The 26,681-nt window shown below is 46.6% G+C and overlaps 1 long non-coding RNA gene across 1 annotated transcript in view; it reads left to right on the forward strand.

The window, feature by feature from the left end:
• LOC115100022 overlaps nt 1-26,681 on the forward strand; it is a 73,514-nt gene that overhangs the window by 23,065 nt on the left and 23,768 nt on the right. The gene's annotated exons all lie outside the window — the stretch shown is intronic.

The raw sequence follows: 26,681 nt of genomic DNA on the forward strand, positions 1-26,681 counted from the left end.
TTCAGGAACTGAAGGACGCCTTCCTCCAGGAGACATGCCTCTGGCACTCAGACCCTCAACGCCAGTTCATCGTGGAGGTCGACGCCTCTGACACGGCCATTGGGGCCGTCCTAAGCCAATTATCCAATGGGGTAAATCCCTGCCCTGCTCCTATTTTTCACACAGATTCTCGCCCGCAGAGAGGAAAAATGGTATGGGGATAAAGAGTTGCTAACCATCAAACTAGCATTCGAAGAATGGTGCCAGTGGTTGGAGGGGGCCCAGCCCCGGTGGTCATGTATATGGACCACAAGAACTTAGAATACCTATGCCGCACCCAGTGCCTTAACCCCCGGCAGGCCCAGTGGTCTGTCTTCTTTAGTCACTTCGACTTCCTTCTCCGCTACCGGCCACCAGACAAGAACATCTGGGCGAACTCCCTCTCCCGTACAGCGGAGACGGAGAATACCCCTAATCCACCACAGTACATCCTTGACCCGGCCAAAGTGCTCCTTGCGGCCTCCTACGTGGTCCCAATGGGGAAGACAGTGGTACCTCTCCAACTTCGAGAAAAGGTCCTCTCTTGGGCCCACGACTCCCTGACCGCTGGTCATCCGGGAGTAGCTAGGACCCAGGAGCTACTCTCTGAGTTCTACTGGTAGCCTCAGTTTAAGAGGGACGTCTGTCTCTAAACTGCTACCCGACCTGTGCCCGATAGAAGACTCCCACTGGTTGCCCTGGGGTCTTCTTCAGCCTTTGCCTGTCCCCACTGAACCGTGGACCACTTATCCACGGATTTTATCATAGATTTACCCACCTCTGAAGGGAAAACAGTGATCTGGGTCACAATAAACAGGTTCTCTAAGATGGCTCACTTTGTGCCCTTGCTAAATTGCCCTCAGCACCCAAACTGGCAAACCTGTTTAGTCATCATATCTTTCGCCTTCATGGACTCCTTCTGCACATCGCCTCGGACAGGGGCTCTCAATTCATGGTGAAGTATTGGAGTGCACTCTGTAAAAGGTTTGGGGTCCAGCTAGACTTCACTACTGCGTTCCATCCTTAAGCTAACGGCCAAGTGGAACGCATGAAGCGGACTTTGAAGACATTCCTCCGGTCCTTCGTGGGAGACCTACAAAATGATTGGGTGGCCTTACTCCCATGGGCGGAGTTCTCTTACAACCACCACAAGCATTCCGCCACCGGTAGGCCTCCCTTCTACACAGTATATGGGAAATGTCTTCGACCTCCTTTGCCATTACCGTTGGAAGTGCCATCACCAGCTGTACAGATCACAGCCCGACAGTTGCGACAGGTCTAGAAATCCACTCGGGAGAAACTTCTCCGCACTGCAGTCATTGCAAAAAGATTTGCGGACCACCTACGATGGCCAGCCCCGTTATTTCTGCCCGGGGAGAAATTGTGGCTTAGCACCAGACACCTACGCTTTCGGCTTCCTTCGATGCGTCTGGCTCCGAAGTACATTGGCCCATTCGCTATCAAGGAAAAGATAGGGGCAGTTTCCTACTGCCTCCGTCTCCCGTCCACGCTCTGGGTACACAATGTCTTCCACGTTTTCCTGTTGAAGCCATTGGTTCTCTCTCCCTTCCATAGGAAGAAGCCTGCACCAGCCACTCCTGAGGCACAATAAGATACTGTTTATCAGGTTAAGGAGGTAGTGGACATGCGGTTCCGCCTCAGACATTGGGAGTACCTCCTCTCGTGGGAAGGTTATAGCCACAAAGAAAATTCCTGGGAGCCTGCTGTCAACATCTTGGACAAGGATCTTCTCCACCAGTTTCACGTGGCTAATCCAAGTAAACCCAGGCCTCCAGGAAGGGGGCGTAGGAGGGGGGTACTGTTACGGTCCCGGGCCATGCCCCGGGACCTTCCCTCACCTCCTGGCTGGACCGGCTGTGGGAGTCCCTCCACTTCGGCCCCACAGGCCCGAAACATGGCCTACCATGGCGCTGTCCTTGCAAGGGAGACACCACTGATGATCCGCGGCTTGCCCCACCCCCTAGGCACGCACGCGCGCCAGGGCTTCAGACTTAAAGGGGCCAGTGCAGGAAACTCAGGGACAGGCTCCCACTGACGTCAGATGCTGTCAGGTTATTTAAACCCGGCAGTCACTGACTTGCCTTGCCTTGCAACGAGGTTCACTCAGTCCCCTGAGTTACTAGTTGCTGCATTGGATCTTGGATCGTCTCTTCTGCTTCTGGGTTCTGACTCGGCTTCGTCGATTGACTTTGTCTTCGCTCCTGCTCTTGGCTTTGACTTCGGACTTCTGACTTCTGGCTTCTGACCCAGCTCCGTCCTACGACTGTTTCCAGCTTCCACCCCTGGCTTTGACTTCGAACCTCTGACTTCTGGCTTCTGATCCTGCTTCATTCCTGGACTCCGACTTCTGCTCCCTCCACCTCTTCAGGTATCTGGTTCTTGCTGGCCCAGGGGATTCTCCTAAGTCCCAGTGGCTCGGGCTCTCATGGGCTCCTCCTGGGGGAGCTGCGGGCTTCCGAGGGTGAAGACTCTTCCAGCCTCCTGGGCCCTACTGTCCTCATCGACCATCTCTTCGGCCGCTTCCTGGATCCTTGGTCGCAGAGGGTCCCACCTAAGTCCAAGAGGTCCGGGTCCCTACGGGCTCCTCTTGGGGGGACCTCGGACTTCCAGTGGTGAAGGCTTCTCCGGAGTCTCTCTTCAGTACTGCCTCCCGGCTGCGACACTCACTGTGGGTCCCCACAGTGCAACATCTATAGTCTCAGCCGGCCCAAGGGTCCATGACCATAACATATAGCAGTTAATAATTTTTTCTCCTCTATCCCTTAAGTGTGATGAAATAGGTTCCCCATTAGAATCCCTACAGGACATTGCCATGCCTACTAATGTATGTATCAGCTTACATCCCTAGGTGTGCCTAGCACACTCCTTGGATGATGGTTTCTTAAAAGGCATCAGTGAAAGGTTATCCATTGTAAATCTACTATCTTTATCTACCTCTTCATCTGAAGAGTGCAAAACTCCCCTCTCCTTTTCTACTGAGAGAATCTTTCCCCCTTCTGCTTGTTTGCTCTGAGCTGTCAAATGTGTAAACTCATCCCCAAACCTTTGTCTTAATTCTTCTACTGCCAGACCTGATTGTGCAGTGCCTGAAGGATGCATTAACTCTTTGAGACTACAAGTCACTTCCTGCCATCCATCCTGCACTTCTAATTGAAGTGGAGGGGAAGATGCAGAAACTGCTATGGACGGAGATACAGCAGGAACTACTGCTAGCAATGGTGTAACCGGAGTTCTGATTATCTTAGGTAGTATGGGAGTTCCCTCTCCTGAAACAGCAGTAACAGATATTGGAGTTAAAGGCAGAGGATCTATCTGTAATGGTTTTTAACCTGGAGCAACATAATTTGGATCAACCGGATCTAATTCAGCCGGGGCAGTATATAGTAGGGATGTGAATCGTTTTAGGACGATTAAAATTATCGTCCGATAATTTTAATATCGTCTTAAACCGTTATGGAACACAATACAATAGAGATTCTAACGATTTATCGTTATAAATCGTTAGAATCGTGAGCCGGCACACTAAAACCCCCTAAAACCCACCCCCGACCCTTTAAATTAAATCCCCCACCCTCCCGAACCCCCCCCAAATGAGTTAAATAACCTGCGGGTCCAGCGGCGGTCCGGAACGGCAGCGGTCCGGAACGGGCTCCTGCTCCTGAATCTTGTTGTCTTCAGCCGGCGCCATTTTCCAAAATGGCGCCGAAAAATGGCGGCGGCCATAGACGAACACGATTGGACGGCAGGAGGTCCTTCCGGACCCCCGCTGGACTTTTGGCAAGTCTCGTGGGGGTCAGGAGGCCCCCCACAAGCTGGCCAAAAGTTCCTGGAGGTCCAGCGGGGGTCAGGGAGCGATTTCCCGCTGCGAATCGTTTTCGTACGGAAAATGGCGCCGGCAGGAGATCGACTGCAGGAGGTCGTTCAGCGAGGCGCCGGAACCCTCGCTGAACGACCTCCTGCAGTCGATCTCCTGCCGGCGCCATTTTCCGTACGGAAAATGGCGCCGGCCATACGCGTATGGCTGGCGCCATTTTCCGTACGAAAACGATTCGCGGCGGGAAATCGCTCCCTGACCCCTGCTGGACCTCCAGGAACTTTTGGCCAGCTTGTGGGGGGCCTCCTGACCCCCACGAGACTTGCCAAAAGTCCAGCGGGGGTCCGGAAGGACCTCCTGCCGTCCAATCGTGTTCGTCTATGGCCGCCGCCATTTTTCGGCGCCATTTTGGAAAATGGCGCCGGCTGAAGACAACAAGATTCAGGAGCAGGAGCCCGTTCCGGACCGCTGGCGTTCCGGACCGCCGCTGGACCCGCAGGTTATTTAACTCATTTGGGGGGGGTTCGGGAGGGTGGGGGATTTAATTTAAAGGGTCGGGGGTGGGTTTTAGGGGGTTTTAATGTGCCGGTTTTGCGATTTTTAGATTTTTAGATTTTTCACGATTTTTCACGATATTTTACCCCCCCAAACGGCAACAATACGATTCCCTCCCCCTCCCAGCCGAAATCGATCGTTAAGACGATCGAGGACACGATTCACATCCCTAGTATATAGTGAAAAGTGACCTAACTGACTAGACCCTTTGCCTATACCATAAATAAATGTTTATCTAACGACTGCCCTTTCTTCATGTCCTTTATATATTTAAGCAAATTCAGCAACACAGCGGGCTGTAAAGAGCCTTTGCGTGGCCAAACAAATGCAGACTGTCCCTTAGACTGTTTTCCTAACTGCACCAGGTCTCCTATATCTGCCATAAATATTTTTATTTTATTGTTTGCAAACCCAATACCTTATTAGTTTCTACCCAAATTCAATGTTAGCCAGCCAGAGAAAGCTGACGAAACCAAACTTTCTGAAAGAATCTACTAAATTAAATTCACTTACTGTAACATTTCTCCACAACTTTAATTCCTTATCAGTCTGCTTATACCTTTCAAACAACAACAAATCATGTAAACCAGTTCTCTCCCCTGTGTCCTACTGTGCATATGAATGCCTGGAGCTTTACATACCTCCTACCTGCTCTGTACCAGCCAACACAGTTAACTCTCCAGCTCACAGTGCCCTTTCAAGTTCTGAAACTGCCATAACAATTGTAATTCAGACCCTATTCACTGCAATGCCTTACACCATGGCGGAAATCAGACAAAAATAGAAAACCAGATGTCAAACTATACTTTCCCAAAAACTATCCCTTTTTTATGTTCCTCTAATAATCCCTCAGCCTTGCAAGCTTACAAGCTTTTAAGCTTACAACCACGGACTATCTGTCGCTGTGTTTAAACCTCTTTGTTTTTTCCAGTACAAATTTATTAACAAATATACAGACAAATAAACCAAAATCACTCTTAATAAGTTCTCATTAAGTATAATAGTCTACAAATGGGTGTCCCCACAGTAGATCAAAATAGATAGTGCACTTTTATTTACACTTGGCCAAAGAAAATCTTTTACTTACTTAACTAGAACATTATACGTACAAGTTAATTATGTAGGCATGAATAAGTACTTACAGATCTGTCATCCCCGACAGCAGTGGGGGGGGGGGAGGGGGGCATTCCCTCTTCTGTCTGCTAGGTAATACTTTTCACTAAACAGTCATCCAGAAAGCTGCAGTTCCTGGGAATTACTAGGCAATAAACAAAACATCCTTCGGACTAGAGCCAATAAAAGTCCAAGCAGCATCATAAGATCTGACCCTGTGCAGCAGATTCAGATATTAGACTGCACAATAGATAGCCGCAGCTATCAAGTCCCTGTCCGGGCACCATAATGTTAAGCGCCACACCATTTTTTCTTGACACTTATGTCCAGGGATACAAGAACACTTAGATTTTTGTAGAAAGTATAATTTTTTATTGATCAATATAAGTATTCTTGGGAGATGCTGATGCCATGCCTCTGACAAACAGACCACCAGCATCTCATTGTATACAGGAAGTGATCCTTTTATTGATAACATACAATGTTGTACTAGTTTAGAAGATTCTAGAGTTGTGTGACTGCCTAGAGAATAATTCACATTGGTTGTCATGTCAACAGCATGATAAGATCATCCCTAAACTTCCCTGATTACTTCTCCCAGGTAGAGCTCATTTACATTCACTCTTTGGATAGTCTTTTGTTCTGTTAGAATCTTGCTGGTCAGAGCAATTAACACATCTGAAGTGTTTACAGATACTCCTGAGAATAGTGCCTCTTTTTGTGACAGTATAGTCTAAAGTTCCCTCCATTGGTTTCTGCTTAGTGTGACCCTATTAGGCATCACCATAAGGGGCTGCTTCGACTGCCTGTCCAGATGTCCTGGGAATTCTGCAAGTCATGCTCAATAAGTCACTTAGAGTTCATACAGCCAAGGCAGGCTAAGAAACAGAGGATTCTGGGACAGTTTCCTTTCTCCATGTTGGTTTTCTGTTCAGGCACACTCCTTATTAGGGATGTGAATCAGGCTTCGGACGATTGAAAATATCATCGATATTTTCAAAATCGTCAGAAATCGGGGGCTCCCCAAAACGATAGGAAAACCCCACGATATTGATCGTGGAGGTTCCCTTGTCATTTTGGGGGAGGGCGGGAAAAATGGCACACAAAAATAACCCCTAAACCCACCCCGACCCTTTAAAACTAACCCCTTAGCTTCCCCCACCCTCCCGACGCCCCCAAAACCTTTTTACAGGTACCTGGTGGTCCAGTGGGGGTCCCGGGAGCAATCTCCCGCTCCGGGCCGTCCTCCCGCTCCCGGGCCATTGGCTGCCACTAATCAAAATGGCGCCGATGGCCCTTTGCCCTTACCATGTGACAGGGTATCCGTGCCATTAGCTGGACCCTGTCACATGGTAGGAGCACTGGATAGCCGGTACCATTTTGTGCGCCTACCATGTGACAGGGGCTGACCAATGGCACCGGTAGCCCCTGTGACATAGTAAGGGCAAAGGCTATTGGCGCCATTTTGATTACTGGCAGCCGATGGCCCGAGTGCAGGAGATTGCTCCTGGACCACCGCTGGACTACCAGGAACTTTTGGCAAGTCTTGGGGGACCCTCCTGACCCCCAAAAGACTTGCCAAAAGTCCAGCAGGGGCCCGGGAGCGACCTCCTGCACTCGGACTGTCGGCTGCCAGTATTCAAAATGGCGCCGATAGCCTTTGCCCTTACTATGTCACAGGTGCTACCTGTGCCATTGGTCAGCCCCTGTCACATGGTAGAAACACAAGATGGTGCCGGCCATCCAGTGCTCCTACCATGTGACAGGGTCCGGCCAATGGCACGGATACCCTGTCACATGGTAAGGGCAAAGGGCCTTCTGCGTCATTTTGATTAGTAGCAGCCGACGGCCCGGGAGTGGGAGGACAGCCCGGGGCGGGAGATCACTCCCGGGACCCCCACTGGACCACCAGGTACCTGTAAAAAGTTTTTTGGGGGGTCGGGAGGGTGGGGGAAGCTAAGGGGTTAGTTTTAAAGGGTCGGGATGGGTTTTTTGTTTATAGGCTCGGGCGCAGCCTCATGAGAGGCTTCTACGAAAATTAAAAAGTCATGGGATAGGAGGCGATGTCCTTTCGTGAATTACAAACTGGTTAAAAGACAGGAAACAGAGAGTAGTATTAAATGGTCAATTTTCTCAGTGGAAAAGGGTAAACAGTGGAGTGACTCAGGGATCTGTACTTGGACCGGTGCTTTTCAATATATATATAAATGATCTGGAAAGGAATACGACGAGTGAGGTTATCAAATTTGCGGATGATACAAAATTATTCAGAGTAGTTAAATCACAAGCAGGCTGTGATACATTATAGGAGGACCTTGCAAGACTGGAAGATTGGGCATCCAAATGGCAGATGAAATTTAATGTGGACAAGTGCAAGGTGTTGCATATAGGGAAAAATAACCCTTGCTGTAGTTACACGATGTTAGGTTCTATATTAGGAGCTACCACCCAGGAAAATAAATAAATACATTTACAGAAGCAAATTAATATTTTGCAACATGCCAAAGTGATACATACAAGTCTTTTACTTGCAAATATTTAATTCTTCGCAATATCTATTGTAAGTGATCATAAATATCTTAAAATTGAAAATGTGACAGAATAGATAGTCTGGGGGAAATAGGGGAACTTCAGGCTGAAAAGCAAAGAAGGTATTCATGAGCTGCAGAAGAACTGGGTGAACTGGTACACTAATTGGCAAAACTGGTTATTTCATTGCCATGCGCATATTATAAAATTTCCTGACTTATGTGTGCAAAAGCCAACTTACGTGGGGAAAAAGCATCTAATTAACACAAGTAAAATCTATTTGCATATTGTGATGCAGCACAACCCAGCCAGGGGCGAGAGAAGCCTGGGCACAGTAAGAGAAAGCCAAGCTGTACCAGAGACAAACAGCAGAGGGCAATACGGAAGGCAGGGATAACTACAACTCCCAGATTTTTAGCCACCACCTGACCCGTGGGCTGAGCAGGAGCTGAGACAGGTGTCAGAATCAAGAGGTAACGATTCTGACACTGCTGAGTCAATGGGAATTGAAGAGGAGGGCAAGCCAGCAAAGTGGCAGTAGCCAAATAAATCTAGCTCCTCAGAACAGGAGGAGGAGGAGATGGAGATGAGCTCTCAGATGGAGAAGTCCTCCAGTTCTGTGATGGATACAGAGTGAGTAACCAGAATGGGGGATGGTTAAGGAAGGTTTGTTTAAAAGAATGTTTTGGGCTTACACTGTGAGACGAGTTTAACACTAGCTGTTTGGCGTGGGAAGGCCCTAACGATTGCACAACATGAGGGGAGAAGGGGAGTGTTGCGTTTTCCCTCAAGTGGCTGGCTAGAGTGAACACAGTGGTTGTGAACATTGTTGTGGGAACTGTTGCCTGTTTATGTAAAGAGAGGAGCAGCACTGTGAGAACTGCAATACAAACTGTTTTATCAAACTTTGTTCTGTACCCCTGGGGAGTGACAGGACTAGGCCCTGTGCTCTTATTGAGAGAACTCTTAAGCCCAGATAGGGCGGTGCCGGGCTCAGCCAAGCCCTAGGAGGCCTTGCCGGCGGCAGGACAGTGTGGATAAGGAGAAGTGACTTAAGTGAGAGGCATGTTGGGACCGGAACAAGCAGCAGAGCAGCGTAGCAGTGGTGGAGAGCCCTCACAATATCCTTTAAAAATGTTGATTTATAAATATGTGAGTATATCATTTGTGCACGTTTAACTGTATGAATTCCAACTTATCTGACTAAGAAAGGGATGTGCATTTGTTTTAGACAAAACAGACAATGGCAACAAAATTGTCTATTTTGTCTTATTTTGGGAACGGCCCAAAATGAATAATAAAATGGCGAAATTTTGTAAAAGTAGTATTTTGAGTTAGTGTGCACTAACATCCATTTAGTGTGAACTAAGTTAAAAATTATGGAAACACGAAATAAACAACTGAACCATTGCAAAAACAAAATTGAGAGATAACAACCCAAAATGAAAACGACACGAAAAAAAATCTGTGCACATCCCTAAGTAGCGCTTTTGCGGCTACTTAAATGGACAAACTTGAACTTAAGTAGTGTCACTTATCCAGCTATATTCCAATTTATCTAAGTAGCAGCAGGTGTTACTTAGCCAGATAAGTCTGAAAAGTGCTACTTGTCCATCTGAGTAGCGCTTTTCAGACTTAGCAGGATAAGGCCACTACTTTGGCAGATAAATCAGCATTTTTCCGGATAAGTCTGAAATTGCATGGCTCCTAGTTTTTACATACATGAGCATATTTTATAACTTGTGCATATCATTTCCACACAGGTTATAAAATATAGCTTAAACTTTGCATGCGCCCATATATGTTGTGAACCTGCCCGCGACAAGTGCGGGCAGGCCCCCTACCTTCGCGGCCAGTCGGGCCGCTGACACTGTTCTCCCAGCTGCTGAGACCACCATCCTCCGCGGCACAGAGGATGCATTCTTCTCCTGCTCTACGTGGCAGGGCTGAGTGCCGGGAGCCTCTCAGCACGGCTGAAGCTGCCGCCGCTGCCGGGGTCCTCGATCGGCAAGGAGGCTGTCCTTGCTGCTGCTGGGGTCTTCACCTGACAGGGAAGCCATCCCTGCCGGTGCCTGCAGCCTGCCTGCGCTCCTTCTTCTTTCTTTGTGGCTGGAGCCGCTTCTGCTGCCTGCCTTGCTCATCTTCAGGCTCTCCACATGGCGGACGCCACTAGCATGCCTGCTCTCTTCTCCAGCTCTCCCTAGGCGCAGGCGCTCGCCTCTCATGTGCATTTAAAGGGCCAGTGGCGGGAAATGGTGCAGAGGCTCTCATCAATGATGTCAACAGCCAGGTTTGCTTCAGCCCTATAAAAGGGCCCTAAGTCAGTCCATCTTCGCCTTCGCAAGGAGTTAGATGCTCCTGGATGTTCCTGTCCTTTGCTCCAGGAATCTTTTCTGTTCCATCTCTTCTTCAAGGTCCTGTGTTTCCTGTTGGAGCTCCTGTGTCTTCATCTGAGCCTTCGTTCATGATGTTCCAGTCCAGATGTCCGTCTTCTGTTCCTGATATCTGTCTTCTGCTCCTGATATCCATGGTCAGTCTTGATGTTCCGTGATCCAGTCCTGATGTTCCTGGTGTCCGTAATCCAGTCCTGATGTTCCGTGATCCAGCCTTGATGTCCTGAACCCTTGGTTCCTCATCACCATCCTTCCTGGCGTGCCATGTCGTGGTCCGCGACCAGCCCCACGGACAGGCTGAATAGGGCGTCTTGTGGCATAAGGCCTGCCTTCTTACCAGCAGCACAAGCCTCCGGAGGGTCATCCTTGCTTGAAGCCTTATCCCGTCTAGGTCCGGTCTCCTGAAACTTGTCCCGGCCCTCGGATCTCCTTGTGCCTGTTCCGTCCATGTTTTAGACTCTGCATCAACCTGTGCTGCTCCAGCGTGGTCCACAACCAGCCCCGTGGGTGGGCTGTGTAGGGCGTGCTGCATTGCAGTCTCAACCCAGCACTTTGTTCCTGAATCCTCGTCTTCAGTACATTGCTCCTGAATTTTCATCCAAATGTCTTCGCCTGAGTCTTCGTCTGAGCCTTCCATATTCCAAGGCCTTCGTTTGCCCCTGGCCTCTGTCTAGCCTGCCGCTTCTTGCCGTTACCCAACGGCAGGTCCGAAAGGGCTTGGAATGATCGGAGAACCATTCAAAGACTACCATGGCATTGTTGGTCTTCCCAGAGCATGCAGGTCCGGTGGAGAGTCAGTGCCTTCAGTCATCCTTGTCTTCAGTCCAGCCTTGCTCCTGTCCAGCTCATGCTCGGGCATGCCTCGCCTGCCTCGGCACCTCTTCGGAGTTCCCCTGGGTTGAGCCGTTGTCCAAGAATGCACAATCCTCTGGAAAGTGGAACTGCTCTCCTAGCGCTACCTAACAATATACACACGTAAATGCCACAAGCAAGCAGTTTTGAAAGTTATCCTCCTTAAGCATAAGCTACTACTGTTGCTATATAACAATGCTGGTAGTTTATGCTTTCAGAGTTGTTGACTAGCAATGGAAAAAGTACTGGATCAGGAGCACAGCTATGGCTCTTGTGCTGCAAGGCAGAAGCTACAAAACACTTATATTTTTTGTAAATACACACAAACCTTAAAAATTGGAAGAGGATCCCACAATGGGGTCTGGGGCATCCCCTAGTCCCTGGCCCAGTCAGCGCTGACATGACCTTGCCTCTATTAGAACATAAGAATGTAAGATTTGCCTACTAGTCAGACCAATGGTCCATCAAGCCCAGTATCCTGTGTGGCCAACCAAGTCACAAGCACCTGGCAATTACCCAAACATTAAATGAATAGATCCCAAGCTACTGATCCTTATTGACTAATAACAGTTTATGGACTTCTGCTCTGGGAATTTATCCAAAACCTTTTTTAAACCCAGCTTCACTAACTTCCCTAACCACATCCTCTGGCAATTAAATCCAGAGATTAATTATGTGTTGAGTGAAAAAGAATGTTCTCCAATTTGTTTTAAATGAGATACTTGCTAACTCCATGGAGTGCCCCCTAGTCCTTGTATTATCGAAAAAAGAAAATAAGCAATTCACATTTACTTGTTCAAGACCTTTCATGATTTTGTAGACTTCTATCATATCCCCCCTCAGCCGTCTCTTCTCCAAGCTGAACAGCCCTAACCTCTTTAGCCTTTCCTGATAGGGGAACCATTCCATCCCCTTTATCATTTTGGTCACCCTTCTGTGTACTTTCTCCAGTGAACCTATATCTTTTTTGAGATATGGTGAACAGAACTGCACACAGTATTCAAGGTGTGGTCTCACCATGGAGCGATACAGGAACATTATGATATCCACCATTTTATTTGTCATTCCCTTCCTAATAATTCCTAACATTCTGTTTCTTTTTTGACTACCGCAGAACACTGAGCTGATGATTTCAATGTATTATCAACTATGACGCAAGGGTTATTTTTCCCTATATGCATCACCTTGAACTTGTCCAAATTAAATTTCATCGGCCATCTGGTTGCCCAATCTTCCAGTCTCACAAGGTCCTTCTGCAATTTATCACAATCTGCTTGAGTTTTAACTACTCTGCATAATTTTGTGTCATCTGCAAAATTAAGCACCTCATTCATCATGACCTTTTCTAGATCATTTATAAATATATTAAAAAGCACTGGTCCTAGTACAGATCCCTGAGGCACTCCACTGTGAAAACAGACCATTTAACCCTACTCTCTGTTTCCTGTCTTTTAACCAGTTTGCAATTCACAAAAGGATATCACCTCATATCTCATGACTTTTTTAGTTTTTTTAGAAGCCTCTCATGAGGGCCTTTGTTGAGCACCTTCTGAACATCCAAATACATGATGGGATAGGGTTTGGGGTTCTGCTTGAAAAATGGTGCCAACTGGGCCTGAGGTATGGGGTGCCCTCATCCTCACTGGCAGATCCTCTTCCAGTTTTTAAGGTTTGGGGGTTCAGGAGGGTGGAGGGGTTCCCACTGATAACCAATGATCTTTTGAGGAATTTGGGGTTTGGGGTAGGGGGAGATAGTGGGTGGCACCATACCCCCCAAAATTGTGTTTGACTATTGAGGGGGTGGGAGCAGGGGGCCCTATGATAGCCTTTATTTCAAAGGAAAAGTAGATGGGGATATCTTATTTATTGAAGTCAGGGTTGGGGTGCTGGATAGGGCTGTTATCACATGAACTACTTTATTACATTTTTAACACTTTTGGGTGTCATAGCTGCCTCAAATGGCAGCCCTTAACTCAGTAAGGGGTCAGGCTTGACAGCTGCCAAACTTGCTCTTATTGGCTAGGGAGATTTTTCTTTAATTGTATGGCCCTTTAAATCTCATGCGGGAGCCTCAGGACCTGCATTACAGTCCCGGGACTCTCAGGTTAGATTTAATGATTCCCAGGAGCTGTTCTTAATTTATCATGGCTGACCACTTTATAAGTCAGCTGAGATAAATTATTAATATGAAATTGCTATTAATGAGCTCAGCTGCCTTGCATGGGTTTGCAAACTTTATGCATGAAAATCGCATGAAAGCAAATCATAGTAATAGGGGAGGGAATCTGGGCAGGTTCATGAAAACTTTCACGTATATCTTGCAAGATGCCACGATAGGGCTATATTGCATGATAAACAGCATATATCATACAATATACATTGTTTTAACGTGTGTTAGAGCTCTATCACACCTTGATGCATCCTTCAGTTTTTTATTAGAGAGTAAAATCAGGTTGTACACTTGCAGTACACTTTGCTCATGCTGACAAATAATTAACAACCTATTTGTTTAATGGCTTCTTGAGCAGGGACAACAGGCCTTTTCTGAAAAATATTGTTTTGTACCAACCTATAAATGATAAGGGAGCAAGTGAATTCTTTTCAGAAAACTTTGCATAGTGTTTCTTGGACGTGTAACAGCTGGCTGGCATGTGTAATCTAAACATCTCATTTCACAAAGTAATATTCAGCAATATAAAAACACTGTAACATCAACAATTCAATAACTTTGATGTACTTAACTTCATAGCAAAATAGAATATCTCTATTCTAAGAGCACTAGATCCCTATCTGAACAATTGGGAATACATTATTTCAGTCCCACCTCCGCACCTTTAATTGTCAGAAGATGCCATGAAAAGCAATAAAGTATTCTGCCTATAAACTTTTGCAACACATAAAACAAATCTTCATATAGCCATAATATTGACTCCAGAACTCATTGCTCCCACACGGTGACAGAAAATTATTGAAACGAAAGTGTTCACTGTCTATCAGTGACAATGAAAGCTGCCTTTCATTTCAGAGAGAGAAAACAGTTTTCACTGTGCTGTGACAGTTTAACAACTGCAGTATTCCAGCAGTTAAACTTTTGTTTCTCATTTCCTCCCTCTGCAAGGTAACTGAGTGCAACCTGTTGAAGCCATTTGCTCTATTTTAACTTGGATCCTTTGCAAGTTGTGATATCTTTTAATGAACTCACAAAAAAAAATATAAAGAGTTTTTCCACCATCATAGGGAGAGCAGACTTTATATTCAAAGAAGAACTTTTTAGACATGTATATTAAAATGTGAGTGAAGAAAACAAATAATGAATATTAATGACTCTGTGTTTGCTTTGTTGGTTTTTGACTTCCAGTTCAATTGTAAATGGTTTCTATTGAACTATGGCACTATGAGCCCTCAAAGGTAACACTCTGGTGTTAATTTTCAAAGATGTTATACGTGTGAGCTCAAATGGATTTCTCATGAATCCCGATTAAGCTAATCTCTGACAAGGCAGGGATATGTAAGTGGGCCTCCTGGGAAGATTTCAAGGTTAATTGAGGGTTATAATGTATTAGCTGGTCAATTAAATAATTGGGTCCAGTTAATTTTGGCCTTAAAAAACAGGTGTAATGTTCTAAATTGTTCCTGAACGTGAATATTACATGGCTAATGCTGTCTTTATAGTTACAGCTCACCAGTACCCTTGCAACTGTGCTTTGTATTAGTTAAAATTTCCTGATATAAATCTGAGGTAATCCATTGTAGAGAGCACTATAATAATCTAGTCTAGACAAACTAATGCTTGAATTACCATTGTTAGATCAGGTGTACTAAGAAAATGTCTTAACTGCATTATCAAGTGTAGCTGCACAAAGAAAGGCCTAGGAACTGCAGTGATCTGATCCTCCATCATCAATCTAGTGGATAACTTTCAGACAACTGTACACAGCATCATATATACATGCACATGACCATGCACATATTTGTTATAGCATTTTATAATATGCACTCTATATTTGCACATTTTATAAAATATGCATAAATCTACCATGCAACATATGCGTGCATGTCAGTATACATGCGAATATATATGTAATGCATTGAAATCAAGTATATCAATAGAATTAATTCATATACTTACCCACCTAGTTTAAATATATATGTACATATAGGGGCAGATTTTAAAATGTATGCGCGCAGCCTACATTTGTGTGCGCTACCCGGCTTGCACAAATGTATGCCTGGTTTTATAACATTTGTTGTTGAAGTTGGCCGGTGTGCGCATAACTTGCGCACACCGGCCAACTGCCGGCGCGCGATTCCCCGGCCCAGCGGCCTTAGAAAGGCCTCTGGCCACACCCCCGCCCCGCCCCGGACCACCCATTTTTTCAAGCCCCGGGACTTACATGCGTCCTGGGGCTTTATGCGCCCTACCAGGCCTTTTGAAAATAGGCCCAGTGTGTGTAATCCCCCTACACGCGTAAATACTCCTGGATTTACGTGCATAGGGCTTTGAAAATCTGCCCCATAATTTATGTATGAAAATAAACTAGAACTTATGTAAGTCCAGATTTACACATGTAAATTGGCCAATTTTAAAACATGCATACTTCAAGAAAATTAACCAGTTTACCAATTAATCCACCAATTTACTCAGAACTTCTCCAAGTCATCGAGACCATCCTAGTTCTACAGCCTGAACTCCCTCTAGTCCAGCCAGTCCTCTCATTCTGTCAATACAACACAATAAACATGTTTAAGATCACTTAGACCAGATAACTATAAAGTGTAAAAATACGAGAGTAAGTTGGAAAAAGTATGTGTGTGTGGCTTTTAAAATAGCATCTTACATGCGTGATTGTTAACCTCGCCTCAAATTGGCATAGTCTGCTCCTTTTTTACATGCATATATGTGAACGTAAAAGTGAACATACGTGCATATTTTCAGCTTTTATAAAATACAGAATACGCTAGCAGAGGCTACATACATGCATGTATGCTATATTTTATATACACATTTTGAAAATTCACCTTCTAGAGTCTAGCCAGACATTTAAATTACTAACCTTGTGAAGGTGAGTAATAAGTATTTATGGTAATTTGTACAGCTGGGTCAGATTCAGTAGGGATATGGTTTTGTTTGAAATGACAGACAATTTCAGTGACCTTATGTATTGTTCCATATAATTTGTAATAAGAAATACAAAATATTAATGTGTTTTTTTTGTTCGCTTTTTAATTCAAAATAGTACACACTCATTTGAAATAGTGTGTACTGAATCAAATATTGCACACTGACTCAAATAATGCTCTTTTAAGTTAGTATTTAATATTTTGAATTAGTGTGCACTAAAAATGATACTCTAATTTTAAATGATTAAAAACAAACAAAAATAGAAATAAAAAATGAAAAGAAAATAAAATTGTTACAAACGCACCCTGCGAGCCCTGAGGAGGGACACGAAGGCGTGATCGTCTGCTCCTGGGAGAGAGTGAACCCTTGGCCCATGAGGCAACTCAGGGAAGAGCCCCGACATGCCCCAAGGGAGGTGAGCGAGTGCAGGCATGAGTGGACCAAGTACAATGGAGCTGAGACGAAGAGGATCAGCCCCCTGCTGAGCCACATGCCCCAGTGAAGTCAGACAGAGGCAGAGGGCTGGGAATGAAGAGACCAGGAACTGGTCTTGGAGACTTGGACGAGATGAGGCTCTTGGAAACTTGGACGAGACCAGGAACTGGCTCTTGGAGACTTGGACAAGATGAGGCTCTTGGAAACTTGGACGAGACAAGGCTCTTGGAGATGAGGAAGCACTGTAGCTCTGCCACCCTACACAGCCCAACGTAGACTTGTCATGGACCATCCTGTCCCACTGCGCACCCTACACAACCTGAAAGGCTGGTCACTGACCATGCGGAGAGCGGGACATGCACAGGATAGAGAAGAGGATCCAGACAGCGCTTGGGAGACGTCCAGCTGGAAGGAGACTCCAGTCACCCGAAGACTGACACCAAATGAGGCAGATTTACTCCCACAAAGGATGGCTGGAGATGGAGTGCAGCAGACGGCAAGGCTGATGCGGATTCTTCAGTATCAAGATAAGGAATGAATTAAAATGTACACAAGAGAGTGATACCTCTGGTTACATAGATATTGGAATATCGGGATGTCTGGACACCTGGGCATCTGGATCTCTGAGCAAGTGGACATCTGGGCATCTGGACATCTGGACGAGAGGTCAAGAGACATCAGGATGAGTGGACATCCGGACATTTGGTCAGGTGGATGAGAAGACATCTGGACAAGATGAAGAACTCCAGGGCTTCAGGAAGGAAAGCTGGGGACTAGAACATACCATGAAAAAGATACGACAAGGGACGAGACTCAGGACATCAGACAGAGAAGACAGGAACATGAAGAACACAAAGTCATCTGGACAGGAGCAGAAGATGGATGGATCTGAGCTGATCCAAACTGATCCGAAGGCCCTGAGGAAATGAAGCAGGGCCTTTTTATAGGGCAGGTCCAGGAAGTGCCCTAGGGACATCAGCAGGAAGGCCGAAGGGTGCTTCCTGCTTTTGACCCTTTAAAAGGTGAAGAGAGGTGAGTGCCCGCTCCTAGAGGAACCCTGGAAGCTGGAGGGTGGAGCTGAGGCCTGCGGCGGTATCTAGCCGCATGGAGGAGAAGAAGGCAGGCCAGAGGCGACTCCTGCCATGAAGAAAGTCCCAAGGCGGTGCTTGGCAGCATAGGTGGAGGGAATCCCGGCGGGGACTTCCCTGCTGAAGAGAGAGTTGGCAGCGCAGCTCCCAGTCACGAGGAAGAAGGAAGGCACAGCTCGGTGTTGTGGCTCCAGCCGTGCAGGAGGGAAGCAGCAGCAGGCTGCTCCAAGGAATGCTGGCAGCATCCACAGCCACGAAGGCCTGCAGCAGTGACGGTGGTGGTAGAGGAGGAAGGTGGGGTCCGTGGACAGGATCGTAACAAAAATATTTCATCATGCATACGCTTAAGATTCAGCAATATTACCAGCCAAGAGTACCTCCAGTATGAGGCATTCAATTTTGATCTATTTTCCCTCATCCGTTCAGTTAATGCGTCTTGATGTAATATAATGATTCTTTCTTTCAGATCCTTCTCTAATGATAAAAAGACATGATCTTCATCTGCATACAGAGTAGGGTGGCAAGGTATCTGGCTTGACTTTTTCAGCAGTCATTCTTTCTGTGCCCCAATCTGGGAGTCTGCTCCCCCCCCCCCCCCCTCCGCTGGCTTTTCCCACCCCCAGAAAAGAAAAAACTCACATAAGTATCTCAGATTGCAACAGTGTGTGGGAAGAGCCAGAAGTCAGCAGAGCTGTGTGGGACATCAGCAGCCAATAGCAAATCGTTGTGAATGGTAAAAGTAATAGCAAACCTAGGGCCTGATTTACCTAGGCTTTTCTCCCTTTCTGTGACTATGAGAAAAAGGCTTCATAAATGAGGCCCTTAGTCACAAGAAGGGAGGGGGTGAATCACGGAAAACTTCTCTTATGGCAACTTTAAAGGAGGGGCAATCACTATTTGCAAGACATTTTTCAAGCAGCAGTGTCTACATGCGTGCAACCAGCCTGAGCTTGAAGAAGACTGGCAGTGGACCCACATGGACAAAGCCAATTAGTATGTGAAGGCTCAGGGTACGTGACGGGGCAGGGAAAAGATGGATGCAGTAGGCTAGGGAATATCTAGAAGCCAGTTTAAGAACTTTGTGTTGCTCTAGTGCCTATTTGGGGGATCTGGGGTAGGAGCACTTGCTGATTGAGTACATGATAAATAGTACAGCAACAGAAGGTTGTATGTGTTTGTGCCAGAGAAAGCATATATATATGTGAATGTGTATGTCAGAGAGAGAGAGAAAAATTGTGTATGTCAAAATGAATGTATGTCAGGGAAGGAATACATGTGTGTTGGCATTTGGATAGGAGTCTAAGTAGATGTCCAAGTTACTTGAGCACAGTCTTCTACAATAAGGTGAGTTAGATTTCTGTTTAAACTATAGAATTTGTAATGTCATATCTAAGTAAATGTATTTCTATAATCAAATTCATTTCTACTAATTATTTACAAGTGAATATTCAAAGGAGCTACGCGCATAAATGTGGCATACTATTGTAGCAATTTTCAAAAGCATTTATGCTCAAAGTGCACTTTGGTAGCATTGATTTAGATATTTATTTTAAAGGAGCGTGGTCTGCTGAAGCATAGCATCAAAACTGGCATTCAAGGGATTACACGAAGAATATAACATTCCTTGAGCTTTTTCTTGTTTTTGTAGCTTCTTCAATCTGGGGAGATTAACTGATCCACAAAAATGTTGTGATGCATTCAGATAATATGGGGGTTCTAGAAGCTGTTAATCATCAGTTTGGAAAATGTTCGTTGGTTGTGGGAGTGTTACAACTATTAGTTTTATGTTTTTTTATGATTGACTCTAACATTGGCTGCTAGGAGCCTGGATTTAATAAAGCATTTAGTCGATTAAATGCACTTTATTCAAGCAAGTGGGATTTTGAAAATTGCTACAATATATGCCATTAAATTGTCCATAGGATTTATTCGATTAAGTGCACTTTACTCTAGTAAATGGCTTTTGAAAATTGCTACGATAGTATGTGAAATTTTAACGTGTAATTCCTTAGAAAATTACCTCCTAAGCATGTTGTGTTTGTGAATAATGACATCACTGATTTTTTGTCTTGATTTCAGTGGTCTCATTTTTGGCTGCTCTTTCCTGAAGCAGATTTATACCTGAAGATTATTCCACATGAATTGTGGGATGCCCTTCCTCAATGATTTGGGAGCATCTTAAATATTCTTTTATATTCAAATACTTGGAAAGTTTATGCTAAGGGATGGAAACAATTCATGTCTTCCATTCTTTACATTCTTCAAGGCAATTGGGGCCTATTCAGGACCCTAAAATTATATATTTTATTTTATATGTTAAGTAGGTTAACTTACCTTGGCATTCTTTCTTTGCTAATTTTTCTATCTCAAAATTGCATGTTTTTTCAGAATTGATGAAACCCTGTTAGTTAAAAAGTGATTATATTGTTTTGAGTGATCAAGTGTTTGAGCTATCCCTACTCTGGATTGTCTTCCCATTTTGCATGATATTTTTATTTCTTTGCTCCAGGTACTCCATGAGGTTTGTTTATCAGAATATAAGGCACTGATTACTAGAATTGACTTTTGCATTTTTGGAGCTCTTTGGATAAGTGAATTGGTAGCCTCAAATAAAAAAGACGTAAGTTATGCAGATTGTTGCGTGCCCCGTCCGCGCACGGGCCTGATCAATTTGCTAGCTCCTCTGTAGGTCACAGGTTGGCCGCCCCAGTGGCAGCCGCGAGCTCCTCTAGGCCTCAGCATCCTGTGGCAGCAGTCGCCGGGCCTTCCAATGTGCACCAGGCCTCACGCTGGAGCTCAGCATCTCCAGTGGCATTGGCCACACCCCTACGTGCGCGCGCGCGCAGACCGCCTGGCCTCTTGTTGGTTTAGAGGCAGGTCCTACCACCGTAGCATGTCCTGATTTATGGAACAATATAAGGAAGTCCCTGCCTGCACTTCCTTGACTTGGCAATCGGGTCAGTACTGTAAGTGTACTAGTTTGCCTCCGCATTCACAGTCTTGTTCCAGCCTTGTTCCAGCATCCTTCTGTTCCTGTGTCTGTCTGTCCATCCTCCCAGGTAGTACCCTCGGACTGTCTCTCTGGTACTAACCTCGGCCTGTTCCTTCACCTTCCTGTCCGCTGCCTGCATCCTGATCTCTGCCTGCCTTGTGACCTCCGGAACCTGACCTCAGCTTCGTTGACTACTCCTCAGACTGATCCTCGGATTCTGAACTTGGCTGCCATTGACGTCTTCTTATTCTGGCTCTGTCCCTTGCCTCATCATCGCCTATGCTGTTTGGACCTTCCTTGCCTCTCCAGGCCAACAGCGTCAAGTCTGACCGCGTTCCCTTGCTGATCGTGGGCACGCCTCTCTACTAGGGGTGTGCATTCGTTTTGAACTTAAATGGAAAACGCAACTTATTTTTTTTTTTTAACTTAAAAAAATGATGAGGCGTAAACGATCGGATTTCCAACTTATTCAACATAGCTATGTTGAATATGTTGGAAATCGCGATTGTTGATCTAAATAAAAATTTAAACCCCTCACCCTCCTTAATCCCCCCCCCCAAGACTTACCAAAACTCCCCAAGCTGGCCAAAAGTTCCGTGAGGGTCCGGGAGCGGACGCGTGGGGAATCACGTGACGTCCGCGTCACTCCGACGTCACGTGGTCCATCGCGGTTCCGCACCCGGACCCCTCGTTGGGCCCAAAAAGCACTTTTGGCCAGCTTGGGGGGGTCAGGAGGCCCCTCCAAGCTGGCCAAAAGTGCCTTTTGAGCCCAACGAGGGGTCCCGGAGCGAACCCAAGGGGAATCACGTGACGCCGCGTCACGCCGACGTCACGTGATTCCCCTCGGGTTCGCTCCCGGACCCCTCGTTGGGCCCAAAAGGCACTTTTTGCCAGCTTGGGGGGGTCAGGAGGCCCCTCCAAGCTGGCCAAAAGTTCCTTTTGGGCCCGAGGGGTCCGGGAGCGAACCCGAGGGGAATCACGTGATGCCGCGTCACTCCGACGTGACGCCAACGTCACGTGCTCCTTGCAAAGGAGTTCAGGAATGGCGTCCTGACCCCGCTGGACCACCAGGGAGTTTTGGTAAGTCTTGGGGGGGGCGGGATTAAGGCGGGTGAGGGGTTTAAATTTTTATTTGCGCATATGGACATAGACTCAACTTATGGAATTCTCCATATGTCCATATTGACCGCAAATGGGACCCCCTTTCGACTTATGGACTTATGAACTTAAACTTTTGGTCTGCACATCCCTACTCTCTACTACCTCACCAGGAGACTCTGCGAGGCCCACCTAAGACCAAGCGGCCCAGATCCCTACGGGCTCCACCTGGGGGGACCTCGGGCTTCCAGTGGAAAAGCTCATCCTAGCCTCTGTCTCCTCCTGTGCTCTGTCCCCTGAGGGCAGGTGCTTCCTGGTCCCTAACAGGGTGCTGTTCTCCAATGCTCCAGGACAGGGGTCCACCTCCAAGCACAACAGGTTTCCAAGGCCTTGGTCTCAGCAGAGTCTCCCACATCCAGGGCCCTACTGGGTTTGGCCTCCACAGTCCAAGAACATCGCAGGGCTTTGGAATCGCTAGCCTCTTCGGTGGAAGAGCTTCATTCCCAGCTGAGAGATATAGCTCTGGCAAATCCTGTGGGCCTATCGGCCTCTATACTACCTAAAGCATCATTGGCTCTCCCTGCACCTCCCTGATACAACGGGGACCCACGCTCCTGTCGTGGCTTCCTCAATCAGTGCTTCATGCAATTTGCACTGCAACCATCCTTGTTCACGAAGGAATGAACCAAAGTGACCTTCATCCTTTCCCGCCTGGGAGGGAAGGCTCTGGCATGGGCCTCTCCCTAACGTGAATGCTCTGATCCTATGCTTTCCAAGCTACCTGAGTTTATTGCTCTCTTCAAGCAGACCTTCGGAGACCCTAGCTGCCAAGCTGTGGCCAGCCACAGTCTACTCCATCTCCATCAAGGGTCTCGGACCCTCTCTGAGTATACGGTGGAGTTTAGGACCCTGGCTACTGAGCTCAGGTGGCAAGAAGATTGTCTGCAAGCCATCTTCCTAGATGGACTCTACAGCGCTCTCAAAGATGAAATCTCCATCCATGAGACTCCCACGTCTCTAGGGGACCTGATTTCCCTCATCGGGAAGATCAACCATCGTCTCCGGCAAAGGCATCTAGAAGTAAAGCCTTCCTGCTCACCTACACCGCGTTCCACACGTGTCCAGAGTCCTCCAGCCAAGATTCCAGCACCACCACCTTCTCCCATTGTGGAACCTATAGAGGTGAACCGTGGGCGATTGACTCTGACAGAACGATTCCGACGGAGGAAGGAGGGTTTTTGCCTTTACTGTGGCACTTCCAGACATCTTCGGCAGTTCTGCCCGGCCCGTCCGGAAAACTGCAACGCCTGAGCCTGGCAGGAGTCTTGAGCATAGGCGCTACCACCACGGCCCCCAACTCCTACTTCCAGTCTCTCTGGGCATCCAGGCCTACTCCTTAACCACCACTGCTCTGGTCGATACAGGAACAAGTGGCAGCTTCATCATGGATGACATCGTCAAGCTTCTGAACATTCCTCTTCAGCCATGGAGAACCTCTTCCAGGTTTTATCACCCATTGAACAGTGGCTGTCCATCTTACTGTCAGCACTCTCCAAGAGGAGGAGGTGTCCTTCTATGTGTTAAAACTTTCCACATATCCAGTCATCCTGGGGCTGCCTTGGCTCCAGATCCACAAACCCCAGTTCAATTGGCATTCCCTGCAGCTGGGGCAGTGGGGTTCCAAATGCCAGAAGACATGCCTATGTCAAGTATCCCCAGCAGTCTCTGTCATGACTCTACCACTCTATATGATTTGCTTACTCAGTATGTTGTGTTCGAAGATGTCTTCTCGAAGCAGAAGGCAGATACCTTGCCTCCGTTTCACAAATTCAATTGCTCCATAGAACTTCTACCGGGCATGACGCCTCCCAAGGGCAGAACTTACCAATTGTCTCCCCAGAAACCCGAGCCATGTCTGAGTATATCAAAGAGAACCTAGAAAAAAGGGCTTTTTCTTTGTTAAGAAGAATAACGGTGGTCTATGCCCTTGTATTGATTACAGAGGGCTCAACGCCATAACCCTCAAAGACCGTTACCCTCTGCCCCTTTTAAGTGAGCTGTTTGCCCACCTTCAAGGGCACAGATATTCACCAAGTTGGATCTGAGGGGTGCGTACAATCTGGTATGCATCCAACCCGAAGATATCTGGAAAACCATATTCAATACGAGGGATGGTCACTACTATGAATATTAGGGATGTGAATCGGGCTTTGAACGATTGAAAATATCATCGATATTTTCAAAATCGTCAGAAATCGGGGGCTCTCCCAAAACAATAGGAAAACCCCACGATATTGATCATGGGGCTTCCCTTATCATTTTGGGGGATGGTGGGAAAAATGGCACACAAAAATAACCCCTTGATCTTTTCCAAGGACCTCAAATCCCATCGAGATCATGTTCAGATTGTCCTCCAACATCTAAGAGAAAATTATCTATATGACAAGTTAGAAAAATGCATCTTCAAATGAAATCGCCTACCCTTCCTAGGGTACATCATATCCATTCGAGGTTCCTCCATGGATCCAAAGAAAGTCCAAGGGATCCGAGATTGGCCCCAGCCAGTAGGCCTAAGGGCCTTATAACGTTTCCTTGGTTTCACTAACTATTACCGGAGCTACATTACCAATTATTCTACCCTAGCTGCTCTGCTCACCGCCATGACCAAGAAAGGGGCTAACATTCATGGGTGGACACCCAAAGCACAAGCCGCCTTTCAGACGTTAAAAGAAGTCTTCTGTTCCGGTCCTTGTCTTCAGCAACCAGACCCAAGATGTCCATTCGTCGTTGAAGTCGATGCCTCCACAATTGGAGTGGGAGCCATCATAAGTCAGTTTTCTCCAAAGGATAAATTAATACCTTGTTCAGTCTACTCCCACAAGTTTTCTCCCATAGAGCAGCACTACACAGTAGGTGACCAGGAATTTATCACCGTCAAGTTGGTGCTCCAAGAGTGGCACACCTGGTTGGAAGGGGTGCAACATAAATTTAACATTTTCACGGACCATAAGTATCTTGAGTTCCTGAAAGAAGCTCAAGTCTTGAAGCTAGACAAGCCCATGCATGCCATCTTTAAAAATGGCGCCGACCATCCAGTGCTCCTACCATGTGACAGGGGCCAGCCAATGGCATGGATACCCTGTCACATGGTAAGGGCAAAGGGCCATTGGCGCCATTTTTATTAGCGCAGCCGACGGCACGAGACCAGGAGATCGCTCCCGGGACTTCCCCTAGATCACCAGGTATTTGTAAAAAGTTTTGGGGGGGTTCGGGAGGGTGGGGGAAGCTAAGGGGTCAGTTTTAAAGGGTCGGGTGGGTTTTTTGTTTATTGGCTCGGGCGCAGCCAATAAACAAAAACGCAATCGAGCCTCACTAGAAAAAATTAACAATGTGAATCGGAATCGGAACCGATTCCGGTTCCGATTCACATCTCTAATTACTATAGAAGCTTTATAAAGAATTATTCTTCTTTAACTGTGCCCTTAACTGCAATGACTCGGAAAGGGGCCAATGCTTCTAAATGGTCTGTGGAGGCCATTTCCGCATTTGAGGATTTAAAGACTGCCTTTTCCACCAAACCATGCCTGTGCCATCCAGACCCCAACAAGCCATTCATCGTGCAGGTAGATGCTTCTGATGTCAGCGTGGGGGCTGAATTGAGCCAAACCAAAGACTCCAAATACTTACATCCCTGCTCTTTCTTCTCACGATGTTTCTCTCTGAAGAGAAGAACTACGGGATCGGAGATAAAGAGCTCCTGGCTATTAAGTTGGCATTCGAGGAATGGCGGCCTTGGCTCAAAGGTGCTCAACATCAAATTATCATGTTTATGGACCATAAGAATCTAGAGTATCTCCGCCATGCGCAACGTCTTAACCATAGACAAGCCAGATGGTCCTTATTTTTTAACCGTTTTGACTTTGTGCTCAAATATCACCCTGGAGACAAGAATACCAGAGCTGATGCCCTGTCACCTCCTTTCTCTCGGAGGATGTTCCAGAAGAACCTCAGCATATTATCAACCTGAAGAAAGTCATCTTGGCTACTCATACTTTGCCTGCTGGTAAAACCATCGTGCCTAAACACCTCAGGAAGAAAGTGCTCTATTGGGCTCACGATTCCAAGCTGGCTGGCCATCCTGGTCAATGCTGTACCCTGCTGAAGCTACAGAAGTATTATTGGTGGCCAACCATCAAGGAAGATATACCCTCCTACGTAGCATCTTGTGCCAACTGTTCCAAGCACAAACCTACTTCTGGCCAACCGTGGGGATTGCTGCAACCGCTTCCAGCTCTGGAACATCCCTGGATGCATATCACTACTGACTTTGTAGTTGATCTTCCCCTCTCTGGAGGCATGAATACCATTTGGGTCACAGTCGACCGTTTCAGCAAGATGATCCATTTTGTGGTGCTGCCTGGCTTACCTTCAGCCTTGGAGCTTGTGAAGCTCTTCATAACCCACATCTTTCACATTCACGGCCTACCGAAGCACATAGTCTCGGATCGAGGATCACAGTTCACGGCAAGATTCAGAAAGGCTTTATGCAAGCTTTTTATCATCTCTCTAGATTATACATCAGCCTATCATTCTCAATCAAATGGCCAAACAAAACGGATGAATAGGACCCTGAAACAGTTCATTTGGGCCT

The sequence above is a fragment of the Rhinatrema bivittatum genome, chromosome 1, assembly GCF_901001135.1.
Source record: "Rhinatrema bivittatum chromosome 1, aRhiBiv1.1, whole genome shotgun sequence".
Taxonomy (NCBI): Eukaryota; Metazoa; Chordata; class Amphibia; order Gymnophiona; family Rhinatrematidae; genus Rhinatrema; species Rhinatrema bivittatum.